We start from the raw sequence: 11,559 nt of genomic DNA, 5'->3' as shown, positions 1-11,559 counted from the left end.
GGTCAAGGTTTAGACCCCTAATAGGCCAAAGACCACAATTAATGATCCCGCTTTTCGTTGTCCACGAATATAGTTCCTTTTAATTAGAGTGTATTTTTTCTTAATTTTTTTTCTTTCCCTTCCTCACTCATTTCTTAGATTTTTTTGGATGGAAATGAAAGAAGAGAGGTGAAATAAACTTTTGGATGTTGTATTTTAACTGATTTTGATATGGAAAGAGTAATTAGGCCAGGTGCAAAAAGGTGATATTTACAGTTTTCGGAACATCTCTTGACTTGTCCATAGGGGTATGGATGTGTATTGGCTAAATTTGTAAGATGCTGGGGAGCGATATTTCTGAATGTTTGATATATGTTTGGACTAGTACTGTACTTTACACACACAAAATATTTGACAAAAAGAACCGGAGCATTTTTTTTAATGAAACAAAACGTTATAAAGAACTAATAGAGAATTTAATTGTGGTCTGTGGCCTAAGAGGTGAAATTCAGGAAATATTGAATTTGTACTTTGACAACTTCCCTGAATGATCTATTGGTATTAATTTGTCAAACTACATGAGAATAAATGATTTCCACTTTTATTTGATAGAAATTTTGTAAAAAAGTGACATTTCAGCCTACATGCCCAAAATTGAACTTTTTCAGTTGTTTCAATATTTTTACAAAAGTAGCATGCTTACTTTCTCTCTCACAGGTTTTTCTGATTTTCTACTTGTGTTTGTGGTATCTAATGTAGATGTTTAACTCATTTTTGAACACTAAACATACAAAAAAAGTAGATAAAATCAGAATAAGAGTGCAAAATGTGCTGCTTTAATGGTCCTAGTCTAACGGTCAGTATGAAGCAAGTGAAAAATGAGGTTCTATGCACATACAAGTTGAATTCCTTTTAGCAGATTTCACTGAAACTGTATCAAAAGCACTTATTACTGGTTGTTTGACCTTGTCTGTTTCACAGACTACCTTTATTTTCTTTTGTTTGATAGCTAGTGGTTACAATATTGGCCTTTTGAGGCTGAAATTTCATGCCGGTTTTAAAAAGTAAAGTAAATAACTTTGCATTAGATCATACTGTCTACATATATAGTTGAAAGTGACAGTCTTGTTACATCCAGGCTCCATGTTTTATCATATCTGAGCAAAGATTTGAGCAAAAAGAAGCATATCTTCATCTCCCATATCATTTATATGCTTTTTAATATGCAAATGTGGGGAACGACCTAAATTGACAACCTGTTTTTTTAAGCTTGACATTGCTGAAGACCATTTTATTCACATGTGTTATGCTATTTGAAACTTATATTTCCATTAAAAGTAAATTTATAACATGTAAAAGGTTTTTTTATAACTTAGCAACTTCAGAAAATTGTGGTAAGTGAAAAATATTACATTTCATATAAGGCCTCACTTCATTTGAAAACCTCTATTTTTTGGCACAGGCCCATATGAAATTTACTTCTGGCCATTTTTTATAAGTCTGAAACATGAAGTATGCTATCTGTTGCTTTTAATAGGTGATAACTTATACATAGAGACATTAAAAAGTGTAAGTTTTGGTATATTTTGGTTTTTAGAAGCCCAAATTTGATAGTTGAAATTATTCTAATTCAACGCCACAATTCAGCACCAAAAGTTCAGATATAAAAAATGCCACAATTTTTATAATTGGTATCATATGGCTTTGAAACTTTGTAAACTGTTTCATAATACACTAAGCTTAAATCATACCAAGTTTTATTAGAATTGGTCAAGGTTTAGACCCCTAATAGGCCAAAGACCACAATTAATGATCCCGCTTTTCGTTGTCCACGAATATAGTTCCTTTTAATTAGAGTGTATTTTTTCTTAATTTTTTTTCTTTCCCTTCCTCACTCATTTCTTAGATTTTTTTGGATGGAAATGAAAGAAGAGAGGTGAAATAAACTTTTGGATGTTGTATTTTAACTGATTTTGATATGGAAAGAGTAATTAGGCCAGGTGCAAAAAGGTGATATTTACAGTTTTCGGAACATCTCTTGACTTGTCCATAGGGGTATGGATGTGTATTGGCTAAATTTGTAAGATGCTGGGGAGCGATATTTCTGAATGTTTGATATATGTTTGGACTAGTACTGTACTTTACACACACAAAATATTTGACAAAAAGAACCGGAGCATTTTTTTTAATGAAACAAAACGTTATAAAGAACTAATAGAGAATTTAATTGTGGTCTGTGGCCTAAGAGGTGAAATTCAGGAAATATTGAATTTGTACTTTGACAACTTCCCTGAATGATCTATTGGTATTAATTTGTCAAACTACATGAGAATAAATGATTTCCACTTTTATTTGATAGAAATTTTGTAAAAAAGTGACATTTCAGCCTACATGCCCAAAATTGAACTTTTTCAGTTGTTTCAATATTTTTACAAAAGTAGCATGCTTACTTTCTCTCTCACAGGTTTTTCTGATTTTCTACTTGTGTTTGTGGTATCTAATGTAGATGTTTAACTCATTTTTGAACACTAAACATACAAAAAAAGTAGATAAAATCAGAATAAGAGTGCAAAATGTGCTGCTTTAATGGTCCTAGTCTAACGGTCAGTATGAAGCAAGTGAAAAATGAGGTTCTATGCACATACAAGTTGAATTCCTTTTAGCAGATTTCACTGAAACTGTATCAAAAGCACTTATTACTGGTTGTTTGACCTTGTCTGTTTCACAGACTACCTTTATTTTCTTTTGTTTGATAGCTAGTGGTTACAATATTGGCCTTTTGAGGCTGAAATTTCATGCCGGTTTTAAAAAGTAAAGTAAATAACTTTGCATTAGATCATACTGTCTACATATATAGTTGAAAGTGACAGTCTTGTTACATCCAGGCTCCATGTTTTATCATATCTGAGCAAAGATTTGAGCAAAAAGAAGCATATCTTCATCTCCCATATCATTTATATGCTTTTTAATATGCAAATGTGGGGAACGACCTAAATTGACAACCTGTTTTTTTAAGCTTGACATTGCTGAAGACCATTTTATTCACATGTGTTATGCTATTTGAAACTTATATTTCCATTAAAAGTAAATTTATAACATGTAAAAGGTTTTTTTATAACTTAGCAACTTCAGAAAATTGTGGTAAGTGAAAAATATTACATTTCATATAAGGCCTCACTTCATTTGAAAACCTCTATTTTTTGGCACAGGCCCATATGAAATTTACTTCTGGCCATTTTTTATAAGTCTGAAACATGAAGTATGCTATCTGTTGCTTTTAATAGGTGATAACTTATACATAGAGACATTAAAAAGTGTAAGTTTTGGTATATTTTGGTTTTTAGAAGCCCAAATTTGATAGTTGAAATTATTCTAATTCAACGCCACAATTCAGCACCAAAAGTTCAGATATAAAAAATGCCACAATTTTTATAATTGGTATCATATGGCTTTGAAACTTTGTAAACTGTTTCATAATACACTAAGCTTAAATCATACCAAGTTTTATTAGAATTGGTCAAGGTTTAGACCCCTAATAGGCCAAAGACCACAATTAATGATCCCGCTTTTCGTTGTCCACGAATATAGTTCCTTTTAATTAGAGTGTATTTTTTCTTAATTTTTTTTCTTTCCCTTCCTCACTCATTTCTTAGATTTTTTTGGATGGAAATGAAAGAAGAGAGGTGAAATAAACTTTTGGATGTTGTATTTTAACTGATTTTGATATGGAAAGAGTAATTAGGCCAGGTGCAAAAAGGTGATATTTACAGTTTTCGGAACATCTCTTGACTTGTCCATAGGGGTATGGATGTGTATTGGCTAAATTTGTAAGATGCTGGGGAGCGATATTTCTGAATGTTTGATATATGTTTGGACTAGTACTGTACTTTACACACACAAAATATTTGACAAAAAGAACCGGAGCATTTTTTTTAATGAAACAAAACGTTATAAAGAACTAATAGAGAATTTAATTGTGGTCTGTGGCCTAAGAGGTGAAATTCAGGAAATATTGAATTTGTACTTTGACAACTTCCCTGAATGATCTATTGGTATTAATTTGTCAAACTACATGAGAATAAATGATTTCCACTTTTATTTGATAGAAATTTTGTAAAAAAGTGACATTTCAGCCTACATGCCCAAAATTGAACTTTTTCAGTTGTTTCAATATTTTTACAAAAGTAGCATGCTTACTTTCTCTCTCACAGGTTTTTCTGATTTTCTACTTGTGTTTGTGGTATCTAATGTAGATGTTTAACTCATTTTTGAACACTAAACATACAAAAAAAGTAGATAAAATCAGAATAAGAGTGCAAAATGTGCTGCTTTAATGGTCCTAGTCTAACGGTCAGTATGAAGCAAGTGAAAAATGAGGTTCTATGCACATACAAGTTGAATTCCTTTTAGCAGATTTCACTGAAACTGTATCAAAAGCACTTATTACTGGTTGTTTGACCTTGTCTGTTTCACAGACTACCTTTATTTTCTTTTGTTTGATAGCTAGTGGTTACAATATTGGCCTTTTGAGGCTGAAATTTCATGCCGGTTTTAAAAAGTAAAGTAAATAACTTTGCATTAGATCATACTGTCTACATATATAGTTGAAAGTGACAGTCTTGTTACATCCAGGCTCCATGTTTTATCATATCTGAGCAAAGATTTGAGCAAAAAGAAGCATATCTTCATCTCCCATATCATTTATATGCTTTTTAATATGCAAATGTGGGGAACGACCTAAATTGACAACCTGTTTTTTTAAGCTTGACATTGCTGAAGACCATTTTATTCACATGTGTTATGCTATTTGAAACTTATATTTCCATTAAAAGTAAATTTATAACATGTAAAAGGTTTTTTTATAACTTAGCAACTTCAGAAAATTGTGGTAAGTGAAAAATATTACATTTCATATAAGGCCTCACTTCATTTGAAAACCTCTATTTTTTGGCACAGGCCCATATGAAATTTACTTCTGGCCATTTTTTATAAGTCTGAAACATGAAGTATGCTATCTGTTGCTTTTAATAGGTGATAACTTATACATAGAGACATTAAAAAGTGTAAGTTTTGGTATATTTTGGTTTTTAGAAGCCCAAATTTGATAGTTGAAATTATTCTAATTCAACGCCACAATTCAGCACCAAAAGTTCAGATATAAAAAATGCCACAATTTTTATAATTGGTATCATATGGCTTTGAAACTTTGTAAACTGTTTCATAATACACTAAGCTTAAATCATACCAAGTTTTATTAGAATTGGTCAAGGTTTAGACCCCTAATAGGCCAAAGACCACAATTAATGATCCCGCTTTTCGTTGTCCACGAATATAGTTCCTTTTAATTAGAGTGTATTTTTTCTTAATTTTTTTTCTTTCCCTTCCTCACTCATTTCTTAGATTTTTTTGGATGGAAATGAAAGAAGAGAGGTGAAATAAACTTTTGGATGTTGTATTTTAACTGATTTTGATATGGAAAGAGTAATTAGGCCAGGTGCAAAAAGGTGATATTTACAGTTTTCGGAACATCTCTTGACTTGTCCATAGGGGTATGGATGTGTATTGGCTAAATTTGTAAGATGCTGGGGAGCGATATTTCTGAATGTTTGATATATGTTTGGACTAGTACTGTACTTTACACACACAAAATATTTGACAAAAAGAACCGGAGCATTTTTTTTAATGAAACAAAACGTTATAAAGAACTAATAGAGAATTTAATTGTGGTCTGTGGCCTAAGAGGTGAAATTCAGGAAATATTGAATTTGTACTTTGACAACTTCCCTGAATGATCTATTGGTATTAATTTGTCAAACTACATGAGAATAAATGATTTCCACTTTTATTTGATAGAAATTTTGTAAAAAAGTGACATTTCAGCCTACATGCCCAAAATTGAAATGTTATTTTGCACTCGTTTATGTGCGCATATTTATCATGTTTATAGATCGGTTACAAACCCAAAACTAATTTACATAATGGAAATCTAGGCGATAGCAATACATCCCGAATGACCTCAAGGTCATCGCGATGTAATAAAAAGGTAAAAACATACTAAATTTGTTTATTTGAGGTGTTTTTGACCCATTTCCTAGAGTGATTTAAATAAACTCCACTTCTAAATATGTGCAAAAAACTTATCACCTAGAAAATATAATTGCCTTTTATTTTTTCCATCTAAACCCCAAATTTTGTTATTTTGCAAAGATTATTAATCTTTTTGCACTTCTATCCTTTTCTAATACTAAATCTGATTGGGTATATTGTAGTACAGTTCAATTTACATATCTAATTGTAATAATTGAGCATTCTGCAGGGAACGAGTACTAAATTTTTTCTAAGGAAGGGAGATAACTTTGAAGTCAAATTTCTTCATTACGAAATGTATGAAAGAGAGCAATATTATCTGTTGGCTCATAATCTATTACTCCAATAATAATTACTGTAAAATCATAAATTATTGTGATGTTTTTATTAATGCGAAAAATGCGACAGTATGGTTCACAATAATAAACAGTCGCATTCATAATTTTAGTAGTAAATTTCCTTCATCAAATCTTTGCAATCGTAGTAATTAAATTTCACACCTTTGCTAGATGTCGAGAATTTACAATAATAAATGCACACATTAATTTCTGAATTTACAGTAAAAGAGTATTATTGGCCTTTTTTCAACACTTTCATATAATGAATTTTCATTTTAATTTGAATCTTCAATGCTGGCATCTGACAACTACAAGCAGTGAAAAACTAAAAAATATGCAAACCATCTTATCATTCACATTATAAAATTATGATAGAAGCTGCTTAATTTTGCTTTCTTGTTTCACAAGTCCATTCAATTCAATTGGGACACTTAAAAATTGATTTTGACAACCCCCACCCCCCAAAAAAAATACACAGTGCCATTTGATACTGAAGATAATCTATGACAACTAAATATGATAAGTATGAGGGTCTGGATGGGGTTAAAAGAATAGAGAATAAATCATTTAAGGATTATAGTAAAAACAAAACAACAATAGTTTATCATATGGTTTGGATGATAATAGTAAAAACAAAATAAGTTTATCATATGGTTTGGATGATAATAGTAAAAATAAAACAAGTTTATCATATGGTTTGGATGATAATAGTAAAAACAAAACAAGTTTATCATATGGTTTGGATGATAATAGTAAAAACAAAACAAGTTTATCATATGGTTTGGACGATTAAATAGTAAAAACAAAACAACACTAGTTTATCATATGGTTTGGATGATAATAGTAAAAACAAAACAACACTAGTTTATCATATGGTTTGCATGATTATTATCTTCCACAGGATTGACCTATAATTATTGTCCACAGGACTGACCACACACTAAGGCAGCAGCAGTTACACTTTTACCTGTAAAAGAATTTAAATAATATTTCATTCGTTGACAATTCATAATAATTAAGTAATGTTAAAATATATGAATATGGTAATGTTAAAGTCATGTTTTAGGGATTAAAATATTTGAGTGGCATTTTTTTTATTTAAATAGATAGATATTGTTGTATTAAAAAAAACTTGTTTTCTATTCAAATTTATTGATTACTACAAAAAATATTGCAATAGACATCATGCAGCTAAATTTATGATAAAATGGAAAGCCATCTTTATATACCAATTTTGATTTTTAAGGTGTTAAAATCACTATGACTGCTATCGTATCTATCACACATAGTGTCAGATACATGCAGAAGCTATTAAGCTGTAATTCATTTTTAAATTGACATACTGGAATAATACTACTGTGGCTATTTCGTTTTTGCCTTATGAGTTTGAATATCTCTTTGGTATCTTTCGCTTCTCTTTGATAAACTTGCATTGTTTAGTTCATTATCATTGACATTTACTCAAAATATTTTCTCAATATATAAACAAAAGAAATGAATTCTTTGAAAATTTGTAATGAAAAAATACAAAACTGAATCATTCAAGCAAAGCTATTAAACATCTCATCTTTCTAACAGCCTTTTCATGACAAATAAATGGTAGATTACCTCCCTTACTTCAGTGAATACAATACTCTATTATCATAAAACCATTCTCTCATTCAGCATAGGCGGATCCAGGGGGCTGGGGGCCCCGGCCCCCCTTTTGTAAGAAAAATTTGGTTGATAATATAGGGAATCACTGAAGCATGACTGGAGCGGCCCCCCTTAGGTCAGTCAGTGGGCTCCCCCATTATAAAAAGTTCTGGATCCACCACTGTTCAGTACGTCACTTTAACAGAGTGAATAAGAGAAAGTAGTTGAAAAGGACTGTAATTACAATTACAGTTACAGCAGAAAATATAAAGATGAAATAAAGATTGAGAGACATTTTTTAACCATAACATCAATTAAAGTTTTATTCGAATTACAAATTTTCTATAGACTTGTAAGCAGACTTTGGCAAAACCGTAAAATCAAATATACTCATACCTACCAAAATGTTAGCAGTATCAGATCTCCCAAGTTTTACTTCAACACCATGAATACATTACATCAACCTATAATCAAATAATAAAAAAAAAAGGAGTGTTTGAAATATTTCTTTTACAGATCAATCCAAGCATGTTAGATTTCTTTAACAATACAGCATATAAATAACACATAGCCATGAGAGTATAACATTTTCAACCAATGCAAATCCAAAGTTGACAATGTTTTTTCAAGTGGTGACAATCTGCTTTATCAGCATCACAGCTATGTGTTATTCGAGTTATATATAAATGCTGTTTTTTAATGTCTTTTAAATTTAGAATCAAATTGTCGATGGACAGTATTTGTTGTCTATTTTTCTGCACCAAAGGACATTAAAATAATTGTTATCCTGCTGAGCCATGTGCTGTTATGCAGAATGTCACGCTTACATTAACTAATGAAAACCTGGCCAATCATTATGCTTTATTTCTTTCAAAATTTTGTATTATCAACTTTCAATCTGTAAACTGGATACCAAATGTAGATGGATAAACTAATAACAAATGATTATGGTTTCAATGTTGAAAACAAATTTATGTTATGTAAAGATAAAATCAATGTCAATAATAGAAAAAGAATCCTCAAGAAAATAATTGTTTTAATGCCTTTACTATCAAGTTTGTGGAGTATTTAAACTTACCACAAATATTTCCTGGTAAAGCCTCAGAATTGGTTGAAGAATTGACAATCTTCCTTAGAGCTGCTATCCTGGCTGCCAAGATGGCTGTCATCATTGTATCAATGTAAGTGAATGAATGTCCTCCTATTCTATGAGTTTTGTCAAAACCTTTAGACACTAGTTCATAAAGTCTCATGTTATTTTTGTTTAAAACAGTTTATTTAATCACTTGTCAATGTATTTGTTTTCCATTTATTTTTACAAAATACAGTTCATCAAAAATATCAGATGCCTGCACTTTCAACTGATCATTTTTTGAGAATATACTCAATAATAGTAGTGACAAATAATTTCTCCCACAGTAAACAGTTATGGATTCAAGGGGGTTGGCATAGAGGATGTATGCCTGGCTTTGTTTGGAAAATACATCGTTATTAAGTTTTAAATCATCTGAAAAAATTTTCTTCACTTTGATGGAAATATGCCCCTCCCTCTTTTCAAAAATCCAGGATCCTCCCCTGATAAAAATCTATTATTTAGAACTTTGTTTACAATTTTTTTATTTACAGAGCTCTAAATAATAGTCAATAAAATTAGCAAACATCTGATAAGTAAAAAAAAAACCTCACACATATATCATAAATTATGTTGATTAAAAAATGTCTAGTATATTGCTTACACTGAAGGATCTTCCAGTATGATTAGTTCAACAGTATTATTACCTCACCTTTCCCCAAATTTGACCCTAATTGGGACTTCATTACAACTGGGCAGAATACCTCAAGTGATAGGCTTTCGTTTGACACATGTTTGCGATGGAAAGTAAATAAATATAAACAAATTTTGCTATATGTTACATCTTAAATTTATCATCAATATTGCAAAATTAATCAAAAAGAATTTTAATTTCCATTTAAAAAAATATAAATAATTTTTTGAAGGATTAAACACAGTTTTTCACCCTTGCTGTCTTTGAACAAAAACAAAAATTTAATGGAATAAGAATATGATTTTTTTTTTTAAATCAACAAATTTCAATATAACATTTAGTACTCTTTCATTTTCACCCTAGATGTTCTTTAACTATGCTTCTTGTAAAATAAATTGAAATATTTTACAAAAGTTTTTTTTTTTTTCTTTTTTTTTAGATCCTCCATTCTAAACCACTAGAAGTGTTAATATTCCCTCTGAGGTTTGTAAGTATAAAAAGATCTAGCCATTTTATGCAAGGGATAAAAAGAAATTTTCCTAAATTTAAATTTTAAGATCATTAGAAATTCAAACTTCCATTCTTGTAGAAATTGGAGAATCTTTACAATTTGTTTTCTTAAAACATATTTAACATTTTTCAATTGCTTTTTTTTTCTTTTTACAGAATAGATCACACAATTATTTCATGCAGCCACAGTAATGGCATCCTGAAAAAGAAATGACACTTTTTAATTAATTTGTCATAAAATATAAAAGAACTGAAAAAATATTTACTCAAAAATAATAATGACGTAGGAATTACAATTATAATTTTTCATAGTAATGCATTAGTGGTAAATTTTAAACTTTTAAACTACACAAATTTTTAAGCAAGAATGAGTAGTGTTTAAATCTTACCTTAAAAGTCTGCTCCAATTGTCATTTCCAGTCTCAATCCTTATGGACAAACTGAATGCTAACCTAGAAAACGTAATGATTAAAAAAATGTTAGATTAGAATTACTGTTGGAAAATTAAATGTATATATAGATATAGGTTATACATGACTAAAGTAAAAGGATGTTAGTATTATTCAGTCCAAAAATCTTCCTTGCCTATCAATTCTGCACTTTAAAATATGTCTCCTCACAACGTAGAAAACACTTCAGTCCCTATAGCGCTGAGGGAAATACATTATTTTGCCTTTGGTTTAATGCAGAGTGCTTGAAGTGTCTAGTAATAAAAAATAATGGTTACACACATGATTCAATCAGGATTAGTCATACTTTTAATTCTGAATATCATGTTATCTTTTAAACTGGCTGCACCCATAATATTTAATGGTTTGTTGTAACCTATAACGATGTTGATTATATATTTTTTTCAATCCTCAGGGCACATTATTTTCCTGATATTTTTTTATTTATTATGAAAATATTTGTTTCAAATAAAGAAATTATAAACCTACTTATATCTTTGCTGTATAAGGCCACCGAGTCTTACTCCCAATACCATAAAAACCTTTTCAGAAATAACCTAAAAGGAATAACAAGAGTGCACACGCTGAAATGTCTCGCCTTCTTTACTAACCATTGATTTTATGTTGATAGTCCTAAATACAAAGCTTTACTACAAGTAACACATAAACTTAACATGATCCAAGAAAATGAGGTCAAGGTCAGATAAACCATACGAGAAATACATGTACACCTTACAATCATTCAATAAACCAAACATAGTTGACCTATTTCTTATTGTTTCTAAGAAACAGTTT

General features: G+C 30.1%; 1 long non-coding RNA gene across 1 annotated transcript; it reads right to left on the bottom strand.

Moving 5' to 3' along the window:
- Nucleotides 1-6,849: 6,849 nt before the first annotated feature.
- LOC127734596 (uncharacterized) lies at nt 6,850-10,725 on the bottom strand. Its single transcript, XR_007997670.1, has 4 exons — nt 10,705-10,725; nt 9,118-10,514; nt 8,440-8,503; nt 6,850-7,371 (listed from the first exon to the last, which is right to left on the bottom strand). It is a non-coding gene; the product is annotated as an uncharacterized LOC127734596 (long non-coding RNA).
- Nucleotides 10,726-11,559: the final 834 nt, after the last annotated feature.

This window comes from Mytilus californianus, unplaced genomic scaffold, assembly GCF_021869535.1.
Source record: "Mytilus californianus isolate M0D057914Y unplaced genomic scaffold, xbMytCali1.0.p SCAF_3, whole genome shotgun sequence".
Taxonomy (NCBI): Eukaryota; Metazoa; Mollusca; class Bivalvia; order Mytilida; family Mytilidae; genus Mytilus; species Mytilus californianus.
The sequence above is the reverse complement of the archived record's forward strand: the minus strand, read 5'-3'. Positions and strand labels throughout refer to the sequence as shown.